Source organism: Vidua macroura, chromosome 7 (genome assembly GCF_024509145.1).
Source record: "Vidua macroura isolate BioBank_ID:100142 chromosome 7, ASM2450914v1, whole genome shotgun sequence".
Lineage (NCBI taxonomy): Eukaryota > Metazoa > Chordata > Aves > Passeriformes > Viduidae > Vidua > Vidua macroura.
The window spans coordinates 8,789,859-8,805,194 of record NC_071577.1 but is presented as its reverse complement, the minus strand read 5'-3'; the positions used below and the strand labels follow the sequence as shown (position 1 = coordinate 8,805,194).

Here is a 15,336-nt window from a genome sequence, read left to right as displayed (position 1 = left end):
ATTTCCACTGTCTGTTCTGGAGTAGCTGTTGTATATTTTTTAAACTGATTGCAAAAGTCTAATTTGAAAGGAAAATGCAGGATTGTACTGTGGCAAAGAGTCAGCTCAGACATGCACATGTTTTATACTTTCAAATTATAAAAAGACCTGACCCAGAAAATGATTAGGCACAAAGGCAGTAAAATGTCCAGAGAAGCAAAGTGTCATGCTTAGGTATTTTCTCTTGGGAAAGTAAAAAAGCTAAGACAAAGTCTTGCTACTCAAGCTTTTGTGTGTTGCCTGGAAGAAGCCACCAAGTGTCAGGCTCAGTAAGCAAAAGCCTGCGGTTGTGGAGGAACCAGAAGGGTGTTACCTAAACCTTCATTAGGGCTTCTAGAAAATGAAGATCACGAAGGGGCACCTGATTCAATGATTTAGAACACTTACCAAGTGATAAACTTGATAAATATGACATCTTGTCCAAATGGCCTGAATCAGAGGGGTGGCCTATCCACAGAATTTGTAAAGAATACTTTTCCCCATTTACAATGTTTCTTGATTAAGCTCTACCATAGATCATATCAAATCACTGGAAGCTAAGAGAAAAATTATACCTCCAGAACCTTTTGCCCTTAGTAACCTACTTTCTAATTAACCTTCAAGTTGAATATAATGTAATAAGTCTTTGTGTAGATAGAGGTACCTCTGATGATAAGGAAATGAAATTGGTTATTCTGTGCTCAATGTTTGAAATTATTCCTTGACGTCTCCTTGGGGATTTCTCATTTGTTCTCTTATTAGTTGCACTAAGTTACATAAGTAGTTCCAATATATTTTCAGCAGGAATTTAGAAGCTTAACGTATTTAACATTGTTGTATGCTTAAAATCAACATTGGAAAAAACAGTTCTCTTGCAGATGAGATGGTCCTAGGGGTAAAATTTGATAATTGCATGCCTAAGTTGCATTAATTTAGGTCATATAACAGTAACAAACTGAAGATCTTTTATGAAGTTGTATTAATTTATTGGGAAAGAAAGCTGCTCAAAGGCATGTCAAATTTCTTTGTAGAAGGCAGGTTGAGGAAAGACTAGACCACGCACCATGTTTTGGTTCTGTTTTTCTTATTTTGTGGCTTTATGCAGTACAAGATGTGGAAATCCATGATCCTGATGTATCAGAATCTTTTACTCATGACTGAATAGCATGTGTTTATGAAAGATTGGGTTAAACCTCATTTTAAAACTGCAGAAGCTTCTTTCTAGGCTGTATTTGCATTTTCTGATAATTTTGAAGGAGTGATAACACTTTACAGTTCAAACAGACCTAAGTAATGGGGAATTTATGCAAGTAAGATCCAGAGGCTTGTTTGGCTTAAACAGAATATATAAGCAGATGATTCCTGGGCAATTTTCTTTTTTTCTGCTGTTTTTTTTTTTGGGGATAGATCTACACAGCTGTTGTCATGGTACTGTATTAGCAACCCTGAGCACACTGGGGATGGAGAGTTGAGTATTTGTGCTTTGAATTGAACACACAGCTTCATGGAGTACTGAGATGCAAAAGGTGTTGTCACCCCCTGTGTCTACAATAAACATTCCCTTTAGCAGCTTCCTCAGACTTCCCCACCCTGATCCCCATGCATTTACAGTAAATAATTTTGTCACCACGGTGCTCCTGAAGGGCTCTTGATAGAAAATGTGAAGAAGTTAATTCGTGCATCTTTTACTGAGTTCTGGCGTACCTAATTCCAAACTTCAGCATCACAGGCTTTCATTTCATTATTGTTAATTGCTCAGAATTAATGAATATTTAGATTCTCATAAGCAAGAGAGAATATTGCTAGTAATTAAGATGCAGTAGGTTATCTCATTTGATTTTATTTCTACATTTACTTGATAACATGCCTAAAAGTAATTGGCTTGTATATTTGAGCTGTATTTGCTGATTTCAATTAGAAGAGTCAACTATTACACCCAGCTTGGAAACAGATTACATCCAAGCTGCCACTCATTGTTGGTTGGTTAAAATGCAAAAATTTCAGGAACCATGTTTGAAACAGGTGTTCACAAACACTGTTGTATAGAAAGAAATAATTTAAAATTTTGAAAAAAATGAGGACAAAAACAAAAAAAACCAAAAAAACACTGAGCAACAAGCAACCCCCCCAAAAAAAACCCAACAAAATAAAAACAACAAAAAAATCCCTAACCTAAGCAAAAAATAAAAACAACCAAAAAAGAAACCAAAAAACCAACACCAGCTTTTGCAAAGTGAAAACCAAAATTCTGGGCAAACAGAGAAATCCCTCTGTTAATGAATGACAAGGGAATAGACATTCCCAGATCCATTTCTAAGTGCTGTCATGTATTCTCTAGCTTCACTTGGTCACTGAGGATGGAAGGATACCTGGAATTTTATTCCTTTTGCCAGTGGAAAACAATGTGAGATGTTTGTGCTGACCTCCCTTTAAAGCTGTTTAATATGTTATTTCAAAAAGGAGCTTATACTTACATCATGCCACTTTTTTTCAGGCTAGATCTGCTTGTATGTTTAGAGCAAGATGGATAATGTGGAACTTTAGTGATGTGTGAGGATGCAGATAAAGGTTGGAACTTGTGCTTTAGTGGAAGCCACAAATAACACCCTGAAGACACTGAGCTTCATGATTAGACCAAGTATAAAAGCAAATAAAATGTGAGCTGTGTCTCACACGCAACCAATATCTTCTGGCTTAGTGGTGTCTTTTTTTTTTTTTTTTTTTTTCCTTCAACATAGTGCATTTATTTTAGGGGTTTCCCTACAGGTATGATTTTATTCTTAGGCCTGTATGTTTATTAAGAAGGTGATGGAAAGTTCACATAAGAGTTTGTGAAGCATTGTAGTATTTTGGAAACGTTTTTAAAGCTTTCTGGTTTAACTAATGTGTTGTTGCTAATGGATTTTCACAGTGCCAAGTCCAGAATGATTCTTCTGCACTGGGTACTTTCTGATCCTGCTGGGAAAATACCTTCAAAATTAGCACAAGAAGCAAATGGAATGTGTGTGGACTCTTTCATCATCCATTTACCAAATAAATACAAAATAACGTAATTGATGGATTTTCAAATGTTTTTTTTTTTTTTCTGCTGTACTGTATAATTATTGTAGGGAATTAATAGTTGCAGATGTTTTTGTAGATATCATGCTTGGGCATTGATATGTTTGAAAACGGAAGAAAATGTGGGGTCAGGGTGTAACAAGAGCAAAATAATGCCCCAGCCTTCATCAGCAAAAAGAAGTCTAACTTCTGTTGCAAGTTTTAGTTCTTGGAAAAGTTCTTTTTTTTTTTTTTTTTTTTTCCTCAGACAAAAATTTCTGAGCTTCAGAGGAAGATCCAGCCCTTGTGCAGTTGCGAGTGCACGGAGTTAAGTTTGTTTATCTGAGCATCTGGAAACATTTTGTCTATACTAGACACGTATAGACATTTAATATGGCTCATTTCATCCTTGAAGCATCATATTAGAAATTACTGAAGAGAATCAATTCAGAGCAAAAAATGTGAATGCATATTTTCTAATGTAATGATTTTCTTGATATTACATAATATTAGAACAGACTAGGAAATGTAAGATGAACTATCAGAAGTTCTGCTTGTTGAAGCCAAACTTTTGTGTATTTCTAAATGATTAGCAATATGTTTTATATAATGGAGTACAGCAGATCCCAATTTGATGGGGAAGTAGGATGGTGGCATTACTGCTGTGGACACCCTCACTCCATTTCCCCTGAAGTTATTTATGGCTCTCACAGAGAGCTTTGCCTTTCTCTGACCCAGAACAGCAGCAAAAGGGACACAGAGGCCTCCCTACATCTGTGGTTATGTTCTGAGCAACCCCAGAGAAGGCAATATTGACTTGAGGGTGCCTAGTGGGAGAGAGCAATATCTTTACATGGCTGCTTCTCAAGCTCCACTCCCCTTCCTTGTTCCATTAATCTGCGTTAATTGAATGGTGTAATTCTAACAAATCTTCCTTAGCAAAGCTATAGACCCTTGCAATGAGATATATCATGAAATTTATAGGTTTAGATTTGCTCCCTGTTGGTAACATGTAGAAAAGGAACTCGAATTTGTCATAGGAAAATATCACATGTGATAAATCTGTACTGCTCAAGCTTATTTTTAAAATGTTTCCTAAGAATCACTGTTGAAGTGTGAAAAATGGGTTGAATTTGAGGCATGCAATAATAATAGATTAGAGTTGTATCATGAAATGTAAATAGATGAGTTTTGTCTCCTTTTCATTCCTATGCAGTGATTGTCTGTATTATTATGCATTAATACACGTAATTAATTATATGTATAATTAAAATCATTCAACTACAGACATTTCCTCAGTCAGTGAAGACCTGTTCCTACCACATCTCTGTTTTCAGTAGCTCTCATGTGCATAGCATTTGATGGAAACTTGGAGAGCATCCATCAACATAAAAGGTTTACATCAAACAATTGTAGTAGAACTACCTTTTTTATGTTGTCACATGGCAAATATTTGGCATTTTTAAATGCTGATACTTGCTGAACTCAGGGGAAATAGTCATGTTATGTAGCCACTTAGCTTGCTGACAACTCCCATCAACCATATCCTAAACCACATTTTGGGAGAGGTTAGGGATTAAAGTTTTTAATTGAGTCAAATATTCAGTATGAGTTTTAGAAGTAATCAAATGTTGCACATCAAACACAACAAGAGTATTCAAAACTTTACCTTGCATTGCTAAACAGTGTTTTATATATCTTCAAGTCAAATCCTCTGAAATTCCACTTTTCCCTGCACCTTTTTTTTTTTCTCTGCCTTGCATGGTTCGTTATGCCTTGGTCACTTGCCACAGGTCTCTTAGCAGTCAGTATTTCTTCTGACTGCTGATATATTTCCTTCAGCCTGATTCCTGGTGTTCACCACGTGCTCCCACGTGACTCCTTCAATTCTCTCTGCTTGAGGCATCTTTGCTTTGAGTTCCTAAGAAAACCTGGGGAGTGACAAGCACTGAGGACAAGTTGAGATCTGTGAGAAATTACCTGCACTTGCCATTTGAGTCAGAAGCTGGTGTGAGTACTTCAGAGGGAGCTTTGTTGACAAATGAGAAATTTTCCCTCTTGTTTGGGAAACTCAGCAAGCCTGTGCTAATATACAGCAATTTATCTTGAAGGAGAGCCAGCCAAGACCTGAAAGGCCTGGTAAAGTGCTTACTATTAATTTGTTTGAGGAGTAAGTAAATATGCATTATGTCTTTGTAGTGTGTATTCAGCAGGTGCTTTCCCAATAAAAGGAAACATACAAATCACAGTAATGCTCCTTAGATACATGGGCCAAACAATTGGCTGTGTCTGTGGCTTTTTCCCTCCTTAGAGGGTCAATCAGTGGTGGCAACATATCCCTGTGTTAATTGTAGAAAAGTAAGATGCAAGACAAATGTGTCATGTATCATCTCTACTGTTATGATTTGGATCTCAAGTGCTGGGGGTCAGGTAACAGCAGACAACTCTGAAAGGTCCAAAACTCCCGTAGGCAATTTATATTTCCTACCTGTTCAGCTTTTCCCAAGCTGCTGTTGATAATTGTTTTGAAGGATTAATCAATGGTAAGTCACTGTTGACTGCTTCACTGGGTCCCAAAGAGAACCGAGTGACTGGAGCTGAGGATTCCTTTTGATCAGGTTTATTAATTTCCATGCAGGATAGGATGGATTGGATACACATAGCTATTGATCTTGTAAATTTTAATTGTTACTCATTAAATGGTTGGCTGGATCTGTCTTACATCAGCCATGTGCATTCAGTAGCTTTTATGGCAAAACAGTGAAAGAAGGCGAGACAGCATCATCACCTGGGAACAGGTAGTAAATGATTTCCCACAGTACCGGGGGGGGGTGCTCTTTGCCTCTGGGTGCCTTTCTGTTTGCCTCCATCCCATTCAGGGTTCACCATCCTGCTCATCACTTCATCTAGATGTGAAGGCTTGGGCTTCATCTGAGGACACTTCAGGGGAAATTCCTTCCATAGGGGTGTAGATTCAGTTGTTAGTGTCTTTTTTAAAACTGGCTTAAGACTAGCTTAAACCTAGATTACAGGTGACTGAAACCTATCTTTTTAGCTAATTTTAGGTTTGTCTGTGGACGATTTTGTGGAAGTTTCTGCAGGTGTTGTATTGAAGGCTGTGGGCGTCTTATTAGAAAACTATAAATTAATCTCAAAAATTCAGGAAAATATTATGGATTTGACCATAATATAAGTGTACCATATATAAATTAAATCTTCTATTTTCCCTGGTATTTCACTTTTCTTCCTAATGGATTTCTTTAGTTTTAATATAAAATTGTCAAGTCTGGTTTATATTCCGCAATACTATTTGCTCTTATCTGAATAATTTTGCTACTGGTAAGGCACTAACATAATAAAAGCACAGGATGTTCACAGTAAATTGGCATTTCTAACACCACCTGCTTTTTTCCTCATAAAATGATTTCTTAAAACATGGTGTATTCTTTTGTTAAGTCACCTACGTTTGCTAGTGCATCACTTCCTGGATGACACCTTTTTGTTTCCCAAGTTGTCAGACCTACTTTCTCCTCTCATAAAATCATATCACTTTGCTCCTTTTCATCCATCAGGTTTGATTTTGGAGAGAGTTTCAGTGCGTTTCTTGGAAAATGTGTAATTTTTGGGAGAGAATAAAACAAAGGCAAAAATAAACAGTTGAAAGTAAAATAAGGCTGTATGGAACCAAGATAGATCAGTAATGGAACAAATGTGCATCAATGAGGATTTTGTTTGGGTTATTTTTGTACTAACATTGTACTCCTACCTGTTGCCTTCATTGCTTCTTTTACTCTTTATTTTTCATTTTTGCCTGTTCTGTTTCCCAGCTCTGTGCCTGATTTCAAGGTTGGTTTGCACATGAGTTTGCTTGTTGTATCCATAGTTACCTGAAAACTCCATACAAGAAAAATACTCAGAAGTGTGGGGTTTGAGATATGATTTCTATGTGTATGAAACTAGATATGTTGTTAGCACTGAGGGGGGTTTTTAGTCAGTATTTATATGGTTTAGGGGAGGAGTTTGTGTGTATCTTTGTTATGTTGAGATGGATATATGACATTTTTATACACACATTTGTGCAGAGATAATAATGGAATTTACTTTATTATAAGTAGTTTTCATTTTTTTTATACTTTTAATAAAGTGTGATCTTAATTCATTAGTTACATCAAAACAGTTCATCATATTTATTGGACAAAGCAATAGTTTATTGTATTTTGTTGGTACAAAGCAATTAACATCAATAATTAATTGGTAAGAGTTTGCAACAAATTATTAAGGCACGTATGCTGCTCACTAAGGCACGTATCTTCTAACTGCAAACATCTTTTGTGTCTATTTTATCAGTTTTCATGCTAACAGCCTTGCTTTCTTCCTTGCTATGGATAAACTCGTATTTTATCAATATCTTCTTCTGCTAACTCAGTTGTTTAACCCACAGGCTAGCTACTAGGCCCATCTGCATATCTTATCTATGTGTTTTGTTACAATGCTCTTGGATTTTGTACGTCTAAAGTAAATAGGAAACTGTTAGTAAAGTATGATCTTAAAAAAAAAAAAAAAAACATCTGGTGGTTCTGTCAATCTAAATCATGTTGGCAGAGAGATCTTCCACCAGACACTTGTAGATGTACTTGGTGGGGTGCTCTCTGGAAACATAGGGGGTTTTGTTGTTTTTTTTTTTTTTTTTGCTGGTGTTTTTCTCTGAACTTACCTTGTTTATGTGGTTCTGAGAGGCTTTGCCTTGCTCAGCACAGTGTAGCAGAACTAAGTTCAGAGACGGCTCACTGCCCTGTTTTGATTTCTTCTGGGGTTTCAGTGAGCACATCTACTGCCTGTGTCAAGGGCTTTCTGTTGGGCTGCAGAAAGCTGGAGTGAATTAGAAGAAGAAAAATAATCTACCAGCAGTCTTGTAGTTTTCCCACTGACCTGAATTCATGAGGAAAGAAATTATTTTTCCCTGGCAAAGCTCTGTACTTGTCTGCAGAGATAACTGAGAATCTGGCTTGGACTTTCACTCCAAGTCTGTTGATGTAAACAGAAAGAGCTCCATTGACTTATGTGGGATTTGGAGCAGGTGCTTAAAACTGGTGTTATGAGAAAAAAGACAATCACCAGACATTTTCTGAGCTTGTAGAAAAGGCTGTAGTGAATTTATTTTACACAGAATTTAGTTACCTGAAGCCGTGGAGGCAGAGTTAAGATTGTGTTCTCCTCTTTGTTGTGCATCTGAATTATTGCAAAGACTCTGCTGCAGAGGAGTTGAGTAGGGAAGCAAACCTTATATGCTTTCACAAGTATTGATCTTCACAGTACTATTAATGATCTGACTAAGTACCTGGAATATAAAACAGCCTCTGCTTGCTCTTGGGGATGCTTTTAAGTTGTAGGAGATGGAAACTGAAAATACATCCCTCCTAGTTGCTGCACTTGCCAATTAAATTCTAGTTTTGAGGTGTTCATTACTTCATATTATTATTTTCTTAAAACCTAGATATTTTTAGTACTGTTTCTTTGAAAATATTGATATGGTTCTTCTGCTGAAAGTGATAAAAAGTGAATGCTTTGTAGGTCCTTACCACAGAATTGACTACAAAGACTTTGCATCTTTATGAAAGGAGCAAGTTCCTCAAACTCTAACAAAAAATTAGGAGGTGAGTTGAAAAAAAAAAAAAAACCAAAGAAGAGAGACTAAGAAAAACAGTTTTATAATATATTACCTATCATTTTTCTGAAATACTTCCTATTTATATCCAAGAGGTTTTTTAGATAGGGATTTTTCTTTTGATAGGTTTCTATGGCTCCTTTGGGTATAATAGAAGAAATAACTTCCACATTTCAGCCATTGAGCTTCTCGGCTGGAAAGCAGACCAAAGCTTTGAATTGATTCATTTGTATGATGCAATGTGGCTACCTAACACAATTTGTGTGCTTCTTTTCTGTGTCAGATCCCAGATTACTCTTGGGACAGGGACTGTACCCACCTCATTCAGGTACAAGCTGTACCTTAGGTTTCCAAGAAGGAAGAAGCAAAATCTCTTGCCAGATACAGAACTCTGATGTTACATGTTCCAGTCCTGAGAAACTAGAGTTTGTCTCATGGCTGCAGCAGATTTCACCAGACCTCCACAGCTGCTGTGGTTCAGAAAGTGCTTCTGCCTGCAAACTCCTTCTGCAACCACTGCCATCCATTCTTTTGTTCTGAGGTGAGAAATTGGCACCTTGAGTGGCATGACCAGGGCCTCTGGCAGTGCAGAGTGATTAGATGCTCATTTGGTGCATTTCTGCCTTGCCATGGAGATGATGGAATGGTGGAAATAGTGAAGCTGGCTTTTGAAAATAGCCTGTTCATACAGTACATACAGCCTATTCATACAATAGTAGGTTAAAGGAAGAGAGTTTGTCCCTCAGAGATTGTGTTCTTTTTTGGCATTTTGGGAAGCTTGACCTTAAATCCATAAATGTGAAAAAGAAAAAAAAAAAAAAAAACACCAAAAAAACCCCAAAAACAAACAACAACAACACAAAAAACCCTCCCTACACACACAAAAAAAAACCCCACCCCCCAAAATTGCTATTTATAGAGAACCTTGTTCACATCTGTGTATTTTGGAGTCTGTACTTGCCTTTAGTACCTAGAGGGGGAAGGTGTTGAAAGCTCTATGCAAAGCAATGAAGTTTAACTGCTGTCTAAGTTTTTTCCCTGGTCAGGTTGTTGCTGATATTGTTCAGGAAGGCACACTAAGCTGAAATATTTCCCATGCAGCTCTAGTACCAAGCAGTATCTCTGTTGTGACCATACTTACTCATGCCAGGAGCTTTCCAAGTTTCTGTGTTATAAGCAGAAAGAATTTCACTTTTTTTTTTTTTTTCCCACAGGTAATGACAAGTTAGCTCAGAAGCATATTTAAAAAAAAATCTAATTTAGCTAAAATAAAGATATTTATTTTAAAAGTTAGAATGATGCTTTAAACTCTACTGCATGAGGCAGTGTGAAGTATTGGCCCTGAACTGGAGAAAGGGAGGAGATATTTTTCTTTTGCTGGCTGGCTGGGACAGGAACCCTTGAGTTTTGGTGTCTGTTAGGATGCTGTGGGTACCAGGAGAGCAGTCACTGGCTGCTTTGGGACTCAACATGCTTGGCTCAAACATGAGACACAAGTTTTTCCTCTTGAGCTGAGGTTTCCCCAGAGGTGCTCCTGTGCAGGAAGGAGCTGTGGCACAGCAGAATGCTGAGTAGGGGAAGAGGCACAGCAATAATGAAGACTTTAATTTTACATTAGATTCATTTGCTCATCAGCCAAGAAAAAGTGAACACACACAATCAAAATCCACCCTATAAACATGTTTGAATTCATTAATAAGCACTCAATTTTTTAGAAGATAAAATTTTAATTAAAAATATTAATTTGCTTGGCAGCATGCTTGGGTGATTTCTTCTCTCCTTGCCTGATAAAATGGTTGCAGAGAGAAGACTAAGCTTAAGATTTTCACAATTAAACTGTTGCTTGTTTTAAAAATATAAATTCAAATTTTTCTAACAAAATGTATAACTTTTCCAGGCTAGGATGTTTCAGGATAGAATTTGTATGAACAAGTTTTCCTAGAATTGGGTAGAAAGAGGAGTGGTTTTCAAATAAAATATGCACGTGGGAGATTTAATGAGTCTGTTTTTATTAGAATGTTTGTTTTCCAAGAAGTTTAATATTTAAAGCTAGGCAAAAATTAAAGAAACAAACCCCAGATGTTTGCAAGCCCCGTTCTCTCTGCTGTATTGTTTATTCTCTGTATTCAGTCCAGATAATTTTCAAATTCCAAATTGTCTCTATAGGGAATGGTCACAGAAGTGGGGTAAACTTCTGATAGTTTGGTTTTGCCTGGGATTTGTTGCTATTTCTGGACATTTCTGGGGTGGCTGAAGGCATCAGTCTATACCTGTCTTTGTTGCTTGTACAAAGACTTCCATTAAGCAGAGCACTTATTACTAAATGTAGTAATTGCTTTCATAACTCTAATTTTTTTTTTTTTTTTTTGATGAGTGTTTAGTTTGACAAGCTCTCAGCTGTAGCCATTCTCACTTCCATGACACATGGATTGTCCTGGAATGCCTGAATGTTGGTTAGTTTGGGGTTGTGATGGGTGGGTGTTCTGTTTAGGTCTGATTTTGGTTTCGTTTTCGTGGGGTTTTTTGTTTGCTTTGTTTGGGGTTTTTTTCTGGTTGTTGTTGTTTTTGCTTTTTGTTACCTTTACTTTTTGATAATCTATTAGAGAGTAGAAGACAAAAAAAAACCAACCAAACAAAAAAAAAAACAACCTGGAAAGAACAGGAATTGTCTGTAGCAGGAAGAAAAGCAAATAGGTACATGACTCTGCTTAGACAAAATAAAAAATTTGTATTTCCTGCTCCCTCATTCCAGCCCTCATAGTCCTCTTTTAATTACACAGCTTTTGTTCAACACATTGTAGAGCTGCTTAATTGCCAAAACTTGATTCTGCTCTAAGACAAACCTTTGAGCCACTGCTGAGACACTCATCAGGACTGGAACCTTAGTGTTTTAGGGTCTGCATATCAAACAGTTTCTCAATAATACATTTATCTATATATCTGTGTGCCCGCTCAAGCTTTTCCCTTCAGTCTAGAGAGAATTGTATCTGAGCATCTAAAGGCAGAATGCCTATGTTGATATATTTCTGTGGCTACAGAATATATGAATTTTTAGATGCTCTTTTATTTATAAGAATTTTGGCTTAGAAATGTGAGTTCCATAACTGGACACACAGCCACTTTATCATATCTATTAGCAGCCCAGTAAGAGCAATATATCCTTATTTAATGCCAGCATTGCTTTCTTCAGGCACCCTGGCACTTGGGTGATGAAGAAACCTGTCATGTAAACTGTGCACTATTGTCTCAGGTTCACTGTGCTATTATTTTGGGTTTATGCAGTCAGGATGCATACTGTGTACTTACTTTACAAATGCATTTTCCTCTCCTTGAGTAGAAGCCAAATCTGGGCATCTGTGCCTGTGCTGATTCACACCCTAACAGGGAGCTGAAATTCATTAACCAGCCCATGAGATAGAAGCTGAGATTCTTGTTTTCCTGACCTCTGGATTTTAATCTTTTAGTGGATTGTGGCCTCCTGTTAAGTGATTGACTCAGAATCTTATGTGGCCATAAGTCCAATGGTGATGAATTCCATTGCAAAACGGTGACTCAATGTTAGGTTGATTTAATGGTGGTGTTTCCCAAAGTTGCTTTGTAATCTCTTCCCTTTGGCTGGCTGGATGTGAGCTCTTCATTAGAAGTTAGACTGTTACATGTAATTTTCTGCCACTTTTTAATGAGAGAAGGTATGCATGTCTTCAGAGGGTAATGAGAAAGCTGGAGTGGACAGAGTAAGGAGCACAGAGAGAGTGCCCCTTGATGAATTCATGGTGTCTCACTGCATCTACCTTGAGGGAAGATGCTCTTGTCTTATATATAAATTAATTTAAAAACTTCTAAGCTCCTAGTTTCATCAAAGTATATTTCATAGTCTAGGAAAGAAAAGCTGAGCTGCAAATCCATGCCTGATCAACAGGTAGTTTTTCTAGCAAAACTTAACACTGTAAGATGAAATTTTAACCTTATCTACTAATGTATCATCCCCAGCAGTGAAGGTGTTACAGGCCAAAAAATACCAACAGCTTCACTCTTATTTTTTCCTAGCCCTCAGGTGGGGGCTGTCCATGCACATCCTTCCTCTCTTTGACAAATTCAGTTTTCTATTGTTTTGTGTATGCTGATTTCAAGCCTTTTGATAAAATTATTTTTATAGCTATGTTCAAAATGTATTTTTAAAAGCAGAGCTAAGAAAATCTTATACAATAGAATTTGGGCTGAGGTTCTACCATGCCACTGTTAGAGTAGAAAACCATTCAGTATTCCTGCTGTTCACCTCATTATCCAAGTGACCCACTACTGCTTTAACGCATTCAGCTTCTGGATGTGCATGTTTAATTAGCATGACTGGTGCCTGGTTTTGAAACCCATTTTTGCTGGAAGTGTGTGCACCCTTTCTGTAAGAACCTGCCAATGATATTCTCTGCAACTGTGTGAACCTGGGGTTTCAAATGTGCAAAAATCTTGGCATCAAGGAGGCTTCAGTTCCATGAAGCCATGGATACACATGGAAGCAGAGTGTGCTACTGCTCTGAGCAGAATCTTCCCTGTCCTCTTGGTGACCACCAAATAACTGTAAGGCAATCCCCAAGTAGGAACCTGGGAAAGCAAATGATTTCATAGTTTTTCAATTGAGTTTTTGAAAGCAGCATTCTTCTTTTGTCAGGAAACCACGGGTCTGTGGGTAGCTACACAAATGGCACTTTTCTAGACAGCACAGCTTTGAACATAGTAAGGTGCATATCATTTCACTGACATTTCAGCCTTGCTCCATAAGTGAAAATGTTGACTACTCTTTTGTGTGCACCATTTCCAAACTGTAACGTGCCCCTCTGCAGGTAAACTCTTTTGAAAAGGCTTTGTTTCTCTTGCTGCCCGTGTGTCGAAGTTCTTGTGCTCCAAACAACTGATATTTTATTTCTCTGTTGGCTGGATTAATTACTTTCAGAATGGACTATGCTCCTCTGATTGCCACAACATCAGTGAGTTCTTGCCAAATTAATTTTCTGTTTGTAGATGGTCCATTAACTACAATAGAAAGCCTCAGTCCCCCAGGCAGAAATGCAAGCAGCACATCAACTCCTGTTTTGCTGTGTTGGAACAAGCAAATAGAGAATAAATACATCTGCTATCAGGTTGAATCCAGGCAGTTTTCCAGTTTGTCTCAAAATGATCAATGGACTGAAAACACTTCTCTTGCTTCTGTTGGCCTTTTGAATTCACCTATTTAAAACAGATAATGGAAAATGCGTTTTACATAGCATCGAATGAAACAACAGTACTGCTATCCTTGCCCCAAATAAAAACAATCTTTATTCCTAAGAATAAAGGAAGGCTAGGTGAAGGGATATAATTACTTAGTAAAGCACCTTCTGTGAAAAAAACTGCCACTCCTTGGAGCTGAGCTCTCATTATCATCCAGCAGAGACAGTGGTGTTTGTTGAAATCATGTAAAATGTTTTTAAGGCTTAAATAATTTTCACTTGCAGTGGCAGGTAATTTACATTACTTCCTCATCTTCTGCCTGCATATGGGCCACCACAATAGCTGGTGGTCTATTCTAATCTATTCAAATACTGGAATAAATTCATGAGCAGAAAAAGTAATATAACCTCTTCATATTTCTAAACCTGTTTTACCATCGACTTTACTTTCTTTTACAATCTTTAATCTCTGCCAAGGTTAGACATGGCAGCAGCTAATGCTAGAGCAGCTCAGCAGCTGCTGCTCACTTTAAGCCTTGCAAGATACCTTTCTTAGAGAGGCTGCTGCTTTTTACATATATTAGTGCAATTTATTTGCTTTGATTGTGTGAGGAAAGGTAGTCCCAAACAGCATGGAACAGCGTTTTCTTACAGCCCAGGAAGTGCTGACAGTTTCCTAGAAATGTTTTTGTGTCGTGGCATAGCTCTAGCTGGAGAGGTTAAAACAGAGGGAACCTGTGGCTGGCATATACTTGGAATATAGCTATTTTCCCCCCAAAGACTAAAAATTCATTCACCTTTTGAACAAAAATACCTCTAATACAGTGTAACAGGACCACAGCAACTGTGTGGGACAAGCAAGAGAAGTGAGGGCAGACTAAAGCTGCACAGATTTGCCAGGAATTGCCCCACTGCTGAGAAGCAGATATTTGCTGGGCTTTATTTTCCTCACCATGCATGCACAAAATCCTGGGAAAGGGACTATGAAATTGAAAAGGATGTTTTCCAGTTTCCACACCTGCAGGATGTAAAAGAAATAAAAGAGAAATCCAGATCCCCTGGCATTTCCTCAGCCACGTGGTTTCCTCCAAGCACGTGGAGCGGTGGGGTCAGTGAGTGGAACACAGAGCCCAGCTGGTGGCACAGGCACGGGCAGCAGCCAAATGGGACATCCACTCCCCTTGGAGGACATGCCAGAGCTCTCTCCATTTTCATGTTGGCTTCTAGCATGCCCATTCCTGCCTGACTGCAGCCATTTCCTTGGTCATCCATATGGGCTGTTTCTCCTATTAGAGCCTAGCTGGAAAGATCACTTGGAAGCAAAGTCATGGAATTATCAATTATTGTTCTTATATTTAAATTAATTTGACTGTGGAGAGGAGAAACAGAAAATAATTGAGGTCTCAGGTA

At 37.8% G+C, this 15,336-nt stretch overlaps 1 long non-coding RNA gene across 1 annotated transcript in view; it reads left to right on the top strand.

The window, feature by feature from the left end:
- The window catches only part of LOC128810267 (uncharacterized), a 118,732-nt gene extending 116,031 nt beyond the window's left edge, over window positions 1-2,701 (top strand). Inside the window, exons 2-3 of the long non-coding RNA XR_008437990.1 lie at window positions 2,357-2,422; window positions 2,513-2,701. This is a non-coding gene — a long non-coding RNA (uncharacterized LOC128810267). The remainder of the gene's footprint in view (window positions 1-2,356; window positions 2,423-2,512) is intronic.
- The last annotated feature ends 12,635 nt before the right edge of the window (window positions 2,702-15,336 follow it).